Here is a 14,261-nt window from a genome sequence, read left to right as displayed (position 1 = left end):
TTTTCTTCTCTGACTGATGGTATGACTGCAATAAACAAATGGACGAGCAACAATTTCCTAAAACTAAACAAAGATAAAAACTGAAGTACTTTTGGCTGGTCCCAAAACCAAAAGTGCTAAAACTTCTTCATAGACTTGGGTCCCCTCGTAAAATCAGAAATAACAAGCCCAGATGTTATCACTGATTAAATTTGAATTTTAAATTCCACATAAATAAATTGACCAGAGCAGCATTTCTACACTTATGAAATATTGCAAAGGCATGTCCTTTACCGTCACATAATGCTGCTGAAAAACTAATTCACACCTTTATATCGAATAGATTACTGCAATGCACTTTTTACTGGTCTTCCAAAGCAATCCATTGACAAACTTCAATTCATTCAGAATGCTGCTGCTAGACTTTTAACCAAAACCAGGATGAGTGAGCAGATCACTCCCATTCTAGATATTCTGCATTGGCTTCCTGTATCTTTTATATTTGATTTTCAATTCCTTTTACTTGTTTTGAAAGCTCTCAATAGTCCGGGATTGGAGTACATCACAGAATCGCTTTCATTTTGCTCTCCCCTGCCTGAACTTTCAGGTTCTCTTCCGCTGGTCCCTTAAATCTAAACAACTTCCCTCAAAAGATAATTGGTGGTGATCTTTTTTAAACTATTAAGTGGTGTCTTGATGATGGAGTTGGCCTGTCTTCTCATCACACGCCCAATCCATTTCCAACGATTCCTCATGAAGATTGTGGACAGGTCCACTTGGTAACACTGAAGGGGGTAGGGTATGGTTGGAGATCTTTCTTGGCCAGAAAATACAGAGGGTGCAGGAAATGCAAGAGACCAGTGACAATTTGGCGTGGTACCGTAGGGAACCACACCTGGGACACAATAGAGAAGATGGCCAAGGACAGACAGAGGGAGGGCCTTCACTGCTGCCTTAAACTATGTTCCTGAACTGAGGAATTCAATACCTTTAATAAAGGATGCAGACTTGGCTGATACTTTTAAATGACAACTCAATATCTATTTATTTAACCTCATTTTTAACAAACAGAATTTTCTTTTATTTTTATGTTGATACTTATTCCTATTGTAAAGCACATCACCTGTATGAAAAATGCTGTTTAAGTTATCATTATGTATTGAACTACAAAGTGAAAGCTCTTTATGTTAAATATTGCTAACTTGCAATGCCAAAAAGGGGAATTATCATGCTCTGCGAGCATCAGGACAGGAAAGGCCACTGACTCTGTTCTGGTATTTTAACTAATTCATCTGTCTGGGCTCTGTACACACTTATACATCCTATATTCAGTGTTGTTAACTGAACAAGCCTCGGGAACATTTTTGTGGTGTGTGAGAGCCCAAGATTTCCAATGCTCATTGTCCTCTGGTTGCTTGTCAATTGATCTCAGAGAAGCGGGTGAGGCCGCAGGGAGATTTCTGCCTTATTGCATGGCAAAATGTCTTGAATAAAAATCATCCTTACAGAATCCCACAGTACATACTCAAAATTCTCAAGGGTAAATAGAAAATTTATTCCCTTCAGTGGTACCACAGCAACAATCTGGCACTCAACATTAGTAAGAGGAAAGGGCTGATTGCGGACTTCAGGAAGGGTAAGACGAAGGAACACATACCAATCCTCATAGAGGGATTAGAAGTGGAGAGAGTGAGCAGCTTCAAGTTCCTGGGTGTCAAGATCTCTGAGGATCATACCTGGTCCCAACATATCAATGTAATTATAAAGAAGGCAGGACAGCAGCTATACTTCATTAAGAGTTTTAAGAGATTTGGCATGTCAACAAATACACTCAAAAACTTCTATAGTTGTACCGCGGAGAGCATTCTGACAGGACCAAAAGAAGCTGCAGATGGTTGTATATCTAATCAGCTCCATCTTGGGTAGTAGCCTCACTTTTTTAATATGCAGTATTTCTGTTTTCACCTTTATAAAATCTGTTCAATATACGTATACCCTAATTGATTTACTTGTTTATTTATCATTATTTTTATTTATTTTTTATCTCCTAGATTATATATTGCATTGAACCGCAGCTGCTAAGTTAACAAATTTCATGTCACACACCGGTAATAATAAACTTGATTTTGATTCTGATAGTTCAAGGCCCTCAGATACTAGATTCTGCTACTAATGGAAACATCTCCATTTCCACTCTAACGAAGTCTTTGAGTATCCGGTAAGTTCCAAACAGATCTCCTCTCAGAATCAGCATCAAGCTCGTTATCACTGTCTTATCTGACGTCTTACGGTAGTTGGAGCGAGCTTGGAGAACGAATAATGGGTGAGGCAGTCAAACCTGTTCTGCTTCATGCTGGAGACGAGGGACGGATCTGTTCTACCCTTCCCCCCCAGTGCACACACCCACCCTCCCGGCAGAAAGACTGTCATTTAATTATTCAACCACTTGAAATTGCATTAATTTATTTCCCCCACGCTCTCCTGAGTCCTGATGATGAAGTGTGACGACTGTTCACTCCCCCTCCATCGATGCTGCCCGACCCGCTGAGTTCCCCCAGTGCATCGGGCGCGTTGACCCAGCAGCTTCCCTCTCCCTGCCGTTCTCAGCCCCGGCTCCCCGGCAGTTTCCGGTCAGGTGACAGGCACGTGACAATGCACGTCACATGACTGGCGGCTTGTCGGCAGCCGGGTTGAAAGCCGCTTTCTGGGGGGGCTGGTGCCGGTGTCCCAGGGAAAATGAAGTGGCACTGAAATGAGAGAGGTGAGTGCTATGGTCGGGAGGGGGTTTACCATTTCCTTCCTTGCAGGAGTGGAGAATGCACAGGACAGCCTGATCGATGGGTTTGGTGTTAATCCTCTCCCCACCCTTTTCTATACTGCTTAATGCCCACTGGCCCACAGCTATCCTGTTCTCTAGTGTTGCTACTTTCTACAGTTGTCAGGTTAACATGTCAATCCCTTTCTCGTCTCGATTCTCCAACCCCTTCCTGTTTCAACCCATTCAAATTTGTACGCTCATCGCGATTTTCTTGGTTGACAGCTGTATTTTCGGCCACGTAGTGTCCAAACAATAGAATTGCTCTTAAATCTGTTTCCTTTTCTAAATGATTCTGAAAACTCTCCCACACTTCGTTCTTCCTCCAATTCCATAAATTGCTTTGGGCGGGCCGGTGTTGTATTCTGATTTGGTAATGCTGGTATCCTTCGGTAAATTGTTTTCTGAATGTAAATTGAAATTAATGAGCAATGTCCTAAGACGCGGACATTATCTTAAGAGAAGAGTAATGAACATTTTATGTGATTAATGCATGCTTTCTGATTTGAAATAGCCAAATCTTGAATTTTACGATTGCTTATGCACTTGAGGAAGGTTTATGGAATACAGATTTTGATTTTCCTGATGACTTGCAGTTATTACGTGATTTTTTAAACAGAAAATAATCTGCAGATGCTGGGTTCGAAGCAACACTCACAACACGCTGGAGGAACTCAGCAGGTCGGGCAGCATCCGTGGAAAAGATCGGTCGACGTTCCGGGCTGGAACCCTTCGTCAGGACTGTAGGGGGAAGGGGCAGAGGCCCTATAAAGAAGGTGGGGGGAGGGTGGGAAGGAAAAGGCCGGTAGGTTCCAGGTGAAACACCAGTAAGGGGAAAGATAAAGGGGTGGGCGAGGGAGGCAGGGAGGTGATAGGCAGGAAAGGTGAAGGAATAGGGGAACACACTACCTTCTTTATGGGGCCTCTGCCCCTTCCCCCTACAGTCCTGACGAAGGGTTCCGGCCCAAAACATCGACCGATCTTTTCCACGTGATTTTTTTAACCTCAGACTTGCCTCTTGCCATCTTGCCTTCCTAGGTCTGACCATTCAATTAAAAATTTAAAAATAGCAAAAAGTACAATCTGTCCATATGATTGCACTTTTCTTAGGTTTTGTATTGAATAGAGTATCAGAAATGACTGCTGATGAAAAATTAGTGTTAATTGCCTGAGGCTGGAGGCTGTGGTTTCACACCCATTGCAGACAATGTGTCCATGAATGCAAGTTATGCCATATTGGAATTTTTTTTTTGTTGGTGAAGATGCTCTCTTTCAGAGGTAATGTTAAGCCTTCTCTGAGGATCGTCACCTTGTGATTGTGGCGAGGCTTGTGAGTTCCTGAGGTCTGGAGAGCGATGCCGCCTGGAGTTTAGACTTTTGGCACTTAGCTCCTGCTAGGGTCACCCATGGTGGTTTGGTCAAGGAGACGGTTCCAGAGAGACAGCAATCCCATGGTGGATCTGGCCTACGATGATGACACATCACAATGGCATTGAAGATGGAGGAAGGCTGCAGCAGTGAAAGATCCCCAGTTGTCTTGTATTTTATGCCACTGGACCCTGACCCTGATCTGTCAAGGACCATGTGGTGGCTGCTCATGCATCAGCCTCCCCATGTTAAACAAAGACACTCACACACAAGCGTTGCATCAAGGAAAGCAACACCAGCATTCCCATATGTGAATCCTCAAACTATTTTGAACAAGATCAGGGAAGCTGGCTGAGTACAGCTGGACAGCCTCTGCCATAGTCTTTGTTTTAAGATGAGCATTTCTCCGTAAAGTTCATTTAAAGTAATTTATTGCAGTTTGGTTCATTTTTCAAGATATAGAACAGTGCAAAGTTCCTGTACTGTGGACAAACTGGCTTGAAAAGAAAAATATTCTTGTCTATTCCATTGTAAATATTCTTTCAAATGCATGTTAAGACTTATGATCACTGAAATTACTTTCTACAAGTGCACAAATGTGTGAACTTCTTTTTACTTATTCTGTAATTCAAGCTTTCTTGTTTACAGTCAGATTTTTGCATTTTTCTGCTATTCTGAAACTTGTCCATTACTTAATGCTCTGCTCACTGATAGCCTTTATGACAGAGTTGTAGTTGTCTTCCCAAGTTCAAAGTCCCAGGTATCTTTGGTTAATAAAAACAGACTGCATACAAGCAGAACAAAAGTTCTAAGCTGATGCTGTTGTTTTTGTGTTCCAGTGATGCAACCTTTGTTTTATTTGTTTATTGATTTTTTTTTTACTTATTCTTTTGCTTCTGATCTTCTAAATCATATTCTCATTTAGATTCCCAGCTCAATAAAGTCTACTCAAAGCAATATCTAACTAGAAGATTATTGTAAGAGATGCCATGTAAGTTCAGTTTAGAACTGTATTAGAAAACAATCTCTAGGTTTTTTATGTCATATGGGGGGGGGGGAGAGGAATTTACTTGTAGCATGAAACTTTAAAAAAAAATTAATTTAAACAGACCTAGCATGATATCTCTAATAATGTTCCATTTTAAAATTGTTGCAAAAGGAGACTTTTAATATGCCAAGAATCAAGCTTTGACTTGTAAGGCAGAAATATCTGAAGAAATGTTCAGCTTCTTTATGGAAGTTAAAGTTGATTTTAATTTCACTCTAGCCGAGCAGTGGTTTAATAACAGGATATTGATGAATGAGGAGGTAAGTGGAATTCTAAGGTACAGATTGCTGGGGATGAAGGGGGTTGTGGGAAGGGATAGGCAGACCAGAAGTGAGAGAGCGGAAAATGCTAGAGTCAGTTATCAAAGATGTGATAACAGCACATTTGGAAAGCGGTGAAATCACCGGACAAAGTCAGCATGGATTTGTGAAAGGAAAATCATGTCTGACGAATCTCATAGAATTTTTTGAGGATGTAACTAGTAGAGTGGATAAGGGAGAACCAGTGGATGTGGTATATTTGGATTTTCAAAGGGCTTTTGACAAGGTCCCACACAGGAGGTTAGTGTGCAAACTTAAAGCACACGGTATTGATGTGGATAGAGAATTGGTTGGCAGACAGGAAGCAAAGAGTGGGAATAAACGGGACCTTTTTAGAATGGCAGGCAGTGACTAGTGGGGTACCGCAAGGCTCAATGCTGGGACCCCAGTTGTTTACAATATATATTAGTGACTTAGATGAGGGAATTAAATGCGGCATCTCCAAGTTTGCGGATGACACGAAGCTGGGCAGCAGTGTTTGCTGTGAGGAGGATGCAGGGTGACTTGGGTAGGTTAGGTGAGTGGGCAAATTCATGGCAGATGCAATTTAATGTGGATAAATGTGAGGTTATCCACTTTGGTGGCAAAAACAGGAAAACAGATTATTATCTGCATGGTGGCCGATTAGGAAAAGGGGAGGTGCAACGAGACCTGGGTGTCATTATACACCAGTCATTGAAAGTGGGCATGCAGGTACAGCAGGCGGTGAAAAAGGCGAATGGTATGCTGGCATTTATAGCAAGAAGATTCGAGTACAGGAGCAGGGAGGTACTACTGCAGTTGTACAAGGCCTTGGTGAGACCACACCTGGAGTATTGTGTGCAGTTTTGGTCCCCTAATCTGAGGAAAGACATCCTTGCTATAGAGGGAGTACAAAGAAGGTTCACCAGATTGATTCTTGGGATGGCAGGACTTTCATATGATGAAAGACTGGATTGACTAGGCTTATACTCATTGGAATTTAGAAGATTGAGGGGGAATCTTATTGAAACATATGAAATCCTAAAGGGATTGGACAGGCTAGATGCAGGAAGATTGTTCCCGATGTTGGGGAAGTCCAGAACGAGGGGTCACAGTTTGAGGATAAAGGGGAAGCCTTTTAGGACAGAGATTAGGAAAAACTTCTTCACACAGAGTGGTGAATCTGTGGAATTCTCTGCTACAGGAAACAGTTGAGGCCAGTTCATTGGCTATATTTAAGAGGGAGTTAGATATGGCCCTTGTGGCTAAAAGGATCAGGGGGTATCAGGGGGAAGGCTGGTACAAGGTTCTGAGTTGGATGATCAGCCATGATCATACTGAATGGTGGTGCAGGCTAGAAGGGCCGAATGGCCTACTCCTGCATCTACTTTCTATGTTTCTATGATCCTTGCAGCACGCCGGAGAGGAGGAAAGTAGGGTAGTTTTATCTTGTTGAAAGTGGCAAAAGATGATATGGCTGTGTGCTGAAGCTAGGGAAATGAAAAGATGGATCAGGTGATCTTTCTTGTCTGGGAAGAGGAGAGGGGAGTGCAGATGTGTAGTAAATGGAAGAAATGTGTATGGAGGCTTCATCAACAATAACAGAGGGGCAGCAAAGTTTCCTGAAGGACAGTGTTTTGGAAGTACTAGAGTGAAAAGGGTCCATTTTGAGTAGCGATGTGGCAGATAGGGAGAAACTGAGACTAATCGTCAGAATCAGGTTTAATGTCACTGCTATATGTCGTGAAATTTGTTAATTTAGCAGCAGTACAATGCAATACATGATAATATAGAAAAATAGATAAGTAAATCTCTTACAGTAAGTATATATGTACAGTGGCATGCAAAAGTTTGGGCACCCCTGGTCAAAATTTATGTTACTGTTAATAGTTAAGTGAATTGTAGGATTGCTAGAAAGGCAAATCAATACCCCCGTTTGACTGCAAAAGACCTTCAGGAAGACTTAGCAGACCCTGGAGTGGTGGTGCAATGTTCTACTATGCAGCAGCACTTGCACAAATATGACCTTCATGGAAGAGTTATCAGAAGAAAACCTTTCCTGCGTCCTCACCACAAAATTCAGCATCAGATGTTTGCAAAGGAACATCTAAACAAGCCTGATGCATTTTGGAAACAAGTCCTGTGGACTGATTAGATTAGATTATGAGGACACGCAGTCCTCTTTTATTGTCATTTAGTAATGCATGTGTTAAGAAATGATACAATTTGTTCCTCCAGAATGATATCACAGAAACACAAGACTAACACAAAACAAGATGAAGTTAAAATAAGAACTTTTTGGTCGCAATGAGCAAAGCTATGTTTGGAGAAAAAAGGGTGCAAAATTTCATGAAAAGAACACCTCTCCAACTGTTAAGCGTGGGGGTGGATCGATCATGCTTTGAGCTTGTGTTGCAGCCAGTGGCATGGGTAACATTTCACTGGTAGAGGGAAGAATGAATTCAATTAAATACCAGCAAATTCTGGAAGCAAACATCACACCGTCTGTAAAAAAGCTGAAGATGAAAAGAGGATGGCTTCTACAACAGGACAATGATCCTAAACACACCTCAAAATCCACAATGGACTACCTCAAGAGGCACAAGCTGAAGGTTTTGCCATGGCCCTCACAGTCCCCTGACCTAAACATCACCGAAAATCTGTGGATAGACCTCAAAAGAGCAGTGCATGCAAGACAGCCCAAGAATCTCCCAGAACTAGAAGCCTTTTGCAAGGAAGAATGGGCGAAAAATCCCCAAACAAGAATTGAAAGACTCTTAGCTGGCTACAGAAAGCGTTTACAAGCTGTGATACTTGCCAAAGGGGGTGTTACTGAGTACTGACCATGCAGAGTGCCCAAACTTTTGCATGGGGCCCTTTTCCTTTTTTGTTATTTTGAAACTGTAAAAGATGGAAATAAAAAAGTAATCTTGCTTAAAATATTAAGGAAATGTGTAATTAACTTTATGCCTTTTGGAAATCAGGTCACCTTTTACTTGCTTAGCTATTCACAGTAACAGAAATTTTGACCGGGGTGCCCAAACTTTTGCATGCCACTGTATATATTAAATAGTTAAATTAAAAATAGTGCAAAAACAGAAATAATATAAAAGAGAGGTAGTGTTCACGGGTTCAATGTCCATTTAGGAATCGTATGGCAGAGGGTAAGCAGCTGTTCCTGAATCACTGAGTGTGTGCCTTCAGGCTTCTGTACCTCATACCTGATGGTAGCGATGAGAAGAGGGCATGTCCTGGGTGGGGGGGGGGGGTCCTTAATAATCTGAGGCACCGCTTCTTGAAGGCTAGTAGCGTGATGAAACTGACTCATTTTACAACTTTCTATAACTTGTTCGATCCTGTGCAGTAGCTCTGCCACCCCATACCAGACAGTGATGCAGCTTGTCAGAATACTCTCCACAGTACATCTGTAGAAGTTTTGTGAGTGTCTTGGGTGACAAGTCAAATCTTCTCAAACTCCTAATGAACTATAGCCACTGTCTTGCTGCCTTTATAGCTGCATCAATGTGTTGGGACCAGGTTAGATCCTCAGAGAGCTTGACACCCAGGAACTTGAAACTACTCACTCTCTCCACTTCTAATCCCTCTTTAAGGATTGGTTTGTGTTCCCTCATCTTACCCGTTCTGAAGTCCACAATCAGCTCTTTGGTCTTATTGACATTGAGTGTAAGGTTGTTGCTGTGATACCACTCAACTAGCTGGTATATCTTGGTCCTGTACACCCTCTCATCTCTGATATTCTGCCAACAATGGTTGTATCTTCAACAAATTTACAGATGGCATTTGAGCTATGCCTAGCCACATAGTGATGGGTGTAGAGACAGTAGAGCAGTGGGCTAAGCACATATCCCTGAGGTGTGCCAGTGTTGATCATTGGCAAGGAGGAGATATTATTACCAGTCTGCACAGATTGTGGTCTGCTGGTTAGGAAGCTGAGAATCCAGTTGCAGAGGGAGGTACAGAGGCTTAGGTTCCGTAGCTTATCGATCAGGACTGTGGGAATGATGGTGTTAAATGCTGAGCTATGGTCAATGACTAGCATCCTGACATGGGTGTTTGTTTTTTCCAAGTGATCTAAGGCCGTGATAATACCATAAGATACAGGTTCAGAATGTTGTGCCGACCCTCAAACCCTGCCTCCCATATAGGCCCCCACCTTAAATTCCTCCATATACCTGTCTAGTAGTCTCTTAAACTTCACTAGTGTATCTGCCTCCACCACTGACACAGGCAGTGCATTCCACGCACCAACCACTCTCTGAGTAAAAAAACCTTCCTCTAATATCCCCCTTGAACTTCCCACCCCTTACCTTAAAGCCATGTCCTCTTGTATTGAGCAGTGGTGCCCTGGGGAAGAGGCACTGGGTATCCTCTCTATCTATTCCTCTTATTATCTTGTACATCTCTATCATGTCTCCTCTCATCCTCCTCTCCAAAGAGTAAAGCCCTAGTTCCCTTAATCTCTGATCACAATTCATACTTTCTAAACCAGGCAGCATCCTGGTAAATCTCCCTTGTACTCTTTCCAATTCTTCCACATCCTTCCTATAGTGAGGTGAGCAGAACTGGACACAGTACTCCAAGTGTGGCCTAACCAGAGTTTTATAGAGCTGCATCATTACATCGCGACTCTTAAACTCTTATCCCTCGACTTATGAAAGCTAACACCCCATAAGCTTTCTTAACTACCCTATCCACCTGTGAGGCAACTTTCAGGGATCTGTGGACATGTACCCCGAAATCCCTCTGCTCCTCCACACTACCAAGTATCCTACCATTTACTTTGTACTCTGCCTTGGAGTTTGTCCTTCCAAAGTGTACCACCTCACACTTCTCCGGGTTGAACTCCATCTGCCACTTCTCAGCCCACTTCTGCATCCTATCAATGTCTCTCTGCAATCTTTGACAATCCTCTACACTATCTACAACACCACCAACCTTTGTGTCGTCTGCAAACTTGCCAAACCACCCTTCTACCCCCACATCCAGGTCGTCAATAAAAATCACAAAAAGTAGAGGTCCCAGAACAGATCCTTGTGGGACACCACTACTCACAATCCTCCAATCTGAATGTACTCCCTCCACCACCACCCTCCGCCTTCTGCAGGCAAGCCAATACTGAATCCACCTGGCCAAACTTCCCTGGATCCCATGCCTTCTAACTTTCTGAATAAGCCTACCGTGTGGAACTCATCTCCACTGCATCTCCCTTGTCTAACCTATTTGTAATTTCCTCAAAAAATTGTAATAGGTTTGTCAGGCAGGATTTTCCTTTAAGGAATCCATGCTGAGTTCTGCCTATCTTGTCATATGCCTCCAGGTACTCCGTAACCTCATCCTTGACAATCGACTCTAACAACTTCCCAACCACCAATGTCAAGCTAACAGGTCTATAATTTTCTTTTTGCTTCCTTGCCCCCTTCTTAAATAGCGGAGTGATATTTTCAATCTTCCAGTCCTCCGGAACCATGCCAGAATCTTTCAACTTTTGAAAGATCATTGCTAATGCCTCCGCAATCTCCACAGCTACCTCCTTCAGAACACGAGGGTGCATTCCATCTGGTCAGTGAGATTTATCTACCTTTAGACTATACAGCTTCCTGAGTACTTTCTCTGTCGTAATTGTGACTACGCACAGTTCTCTTCCCTGACACCCTTGAGTGTCCGATATACTGCTGATGTCTTCCTCAGTGAAGACTGATGCAAAATACTCATTCAGTTCCTCTGCCATCCCCTTATTTCCCATTACAATTTCTCCAGCATCATTTTCTATCGGTCCTATATCTACTCTCACCTGTCTTTTACTCTTTTTATACTTGAAAAAGCTTTTAGTATCCTCTATGATTTTATTTGCTAGCTTCCTTTCATAGTTCATCTTTTCCCTCTTAATGACCTTTTTGGTTTCATCTTGTAAGCTTTTAAAAACTTCCCAATCCTCCGTCTTCCCACTAATTTTTGCTTCCTCGTATGCCCTCTCGTTGCTTTAACTTTGGCTTTGACTTCTCTTGTCAGCCACGATTGCATCCTTTTTCCATTCGAAAATTTCTTCTTTTTTGGAATATATCTGTCTTGTACCTTCCTCACTTCTCGCATAAATTCAAGCCACTGCTGCTCTGCCGTCCTTCCCACCAGTGTCCCTTTCCAGTCAACATTGGCCAGTTCCTCTCTCATGCCACTGTAATTTCCTTTACTCCACTGAGATACCGACACATCAGATTTCGGCTTCTCTTTTTCAAATTTCACAGTGAACTCAATCATGTTATGATCACTGTCTCCTAAGGGTTCCTTCACCTCAATCCCTCTAATCACCTCCGGTTCATTACACAATACCCAATCCAGTACAGCCAATACCCTAGTGGGCTCAACAACAAGCTGTTCTAAAAAGACATCTTGCAGACATTCTACAAATTCTCTTGAGATCCAGTGCCGACCTGATTTTCCCAATCCACTCGCATGTTAAATCCCCCACAATTACCATAACACTGCTATCTTAGCTCAACCCATGAAGATTCTGCACCTTCCGATCCTATGTCACCTCTTTCTAATGATTTGATATCATTTCTTACCAAGAAAGCCACGCCACCCCCTCTGCCTACCTGCCTATCCTTCCGATACACCGCGTATACTTGGACATTCAGCTCCCAGAGACACGCATCCTTTAGCCATGTCTTAGTGATGGCCACAATATCATACCTGCCAGTCTGTAGCTGTACGACAAGATCATCCACCTTATTCCTTATGCTGCGTGCATTTAAGTATAACACCATAAGACCAGTATTTGATACTTTTTGCTTTGATTGCACTACAAGTCATCCCAATGGCTGCAGATTTGCCCCATCACCTGCCAGTCTTTCCTGACATCTTTACTGCTCACTATCTTAGATTTATTTCTGTTTTCCCCTTCCTCCGCTCTATCATTCCGGTTCCCATCCCCCTATCAAATTAGTTTAAACCCTCCCTAACAGCTCTATTATCTCTCTATCCCGCCAGGATATCGGTCCCCTTCCGGTTCAGGTGTAACCCGTCCATTTTGAAAAGGTCATAATTCCCCCAGAAGAGATCCCAATGATCCAAGAATCTGAAGCCCTGCCCCCTGCACCAGTCTCTCAGCTACGCATTCATTTGCCTGATCTTACTATTCTTGCCCTCGCTAGCACATGGCACAGGTAGCAATCCCGAGATTACTACCCTGGATGTCCTGCTTCTCAGCTTCCTTCCGAACTCCCAGAAATCACTCTTCAGGATCTCCTCCATTCTCCTATCTATGCTATTGGTACCAACATGTACCAAGACAACTGGCTGCTCGCCCTCTCCCTTCAGAATATTCTGGACCCGATCCGAGACATCCCGTACCTTGGCACCCGGGAGGCAACACAGCATGCGGGTATCTCTATCAGGCTCACAGAATCTCCTGTCTGTTCCCCTGACTATGGAATCCCCTATGACTACCGCATTCCTCTTCTCCCTCCTTCCCTCCTGCACAACAGCGCCAGGCTCAGTGCCAGAGACCCGGTCACCGTGGGCATCCCCTGTCAGGTCATCCCCTTCAACAGCATCCAGAACAAGATACTTGTTGCTGAGAGGGGCAGCCACAGGTGTGCTCTCCACTATCCGGGCATTTCCCTTCCCTCTCCTGACAGTGACCCAGTTTTCTGACCCCTGTAGCCTAGGGATGACTACCTCCCTGTAGCTCCTGTCTATCACCTCTTCACTTTCCCTGACAAGCAGTAGGTCACCAAGCTGCTGCTCCAGATCCCTAACACGGTAACCTTTCTAGGTATGAGGTGTTCCTTGGATTGTTTACCTTTTGTGTCTCATTGTTTGTCTTTGGACTAGCGCTGAGTTTTCACTTTGCTTTGCAGCTGTCTCATTTGGTATCATGGGGATCGTTAAACTCTCTTTGTGTTTATCACTTTTATTCAATTTGGGGTCATTAAGTTAGCTCAGGATTTTCATGCCTTGCCTTGCAGTTGCTGTCTTTGGGGGTTATTGCTTCATCTGGACATGGGGCTACCTAATTGGTCCTGAATTCCTAGGTGCTCCAGGGTGTATTTGGGCTGGGGAGGTATGCCAACCCCTCTTTGCTAGGTCATTGTGGATTGTTGTCTGGTGAAACTCTGAGTTCCTTTGTGTATTGTGAGTGATACAAATTCTTCAAGGTTCTGTACAGTTTGCCTGAGTTCTGCTGGTTAATAGTTTTGCTGGTTAATTTCTGTAATAAATCTTTAATTTTGCTTGAATTGCCAAAGTCTCTGGGATTCTTGTACTTGAGTTCGCTAGTTATTTCCAACAGATGTGTCTGGCAAGATCTCCCCTTGAGGAAACCATTGAGACCTTGGCCTGTTTTATTGTTTGCCTCCAAGTAGTGCAAACCACATCTTCAATAATGGAAACACGAGGAATTCTGCACATGCTGGAAATTCAAGCAACACACATCAAAGTTGCTGGTGAATGCAGCAGGCCAGGCAGCATCACTAGGAACAGGTACAGTGGACGTTTCAGGCTGAGACTGTTCGTCAGGACAATAACGGACTTCAATAATGAACTCTTGCTAGCCCCTGAAGTCAGGCTAACTGGTGTATAGTTCCCTGTCTTTTACCTCCACCGCTTCTTAAAGGGTAGAGTGACATTTGCAATTTTCCTGTCCTCTAGAATCATTCCAGAATCTAGGAAGTTTTGAAAGATAACTACTAATGTCTCCACAGTCTCTTCAGCTACCTCTTTCAGAACCCTGGGGAGTAGTCCATCTGGT

General features: G+C 43.2%; 1 protein-coding gene across 3 annotated transcripts in view; it reads left to right on the top strand.

Moving 5' to 3' along the window:
- Positions 1-2,638: 2,638 nt before the first annotated feature.
- Positions 2,639-14,261, top strand: part of slc36a1 (solute carrier family 36 member 1) — a 71,772-nt gene continuing 60,149 nt past the window's right edge. For all 3 annotated transcript variants that reach the window (XM_072264050.1, XM_072264048.1, XM_072264049.1), the window contains exon 1: positions 2,639-2,740. The gene's annotated coding sequence lies outside the window, so the exon portion shown is untranslated. The remainder of the gene's footprint in view (positions 2,741-14,261) is intronic.

This window comes from Mobula birostris, chromosome 7 (assembly GCF_030028105.1).
Source record: "Mobula birostris isolate sMobBir1 chromosome 7, sMobBir1.hap1, whole genome shotgun sequence".
NCBI classification, from domain to species: Eukaryota; Metazoa; Chordata; class Chondrichthyes; order Myliobatiformes; family Myliobatidae; genus Mobula; species Mobula birostris.
This window is presented reverse-complemented; position numbering and strand designations above follow the sequence as displayed.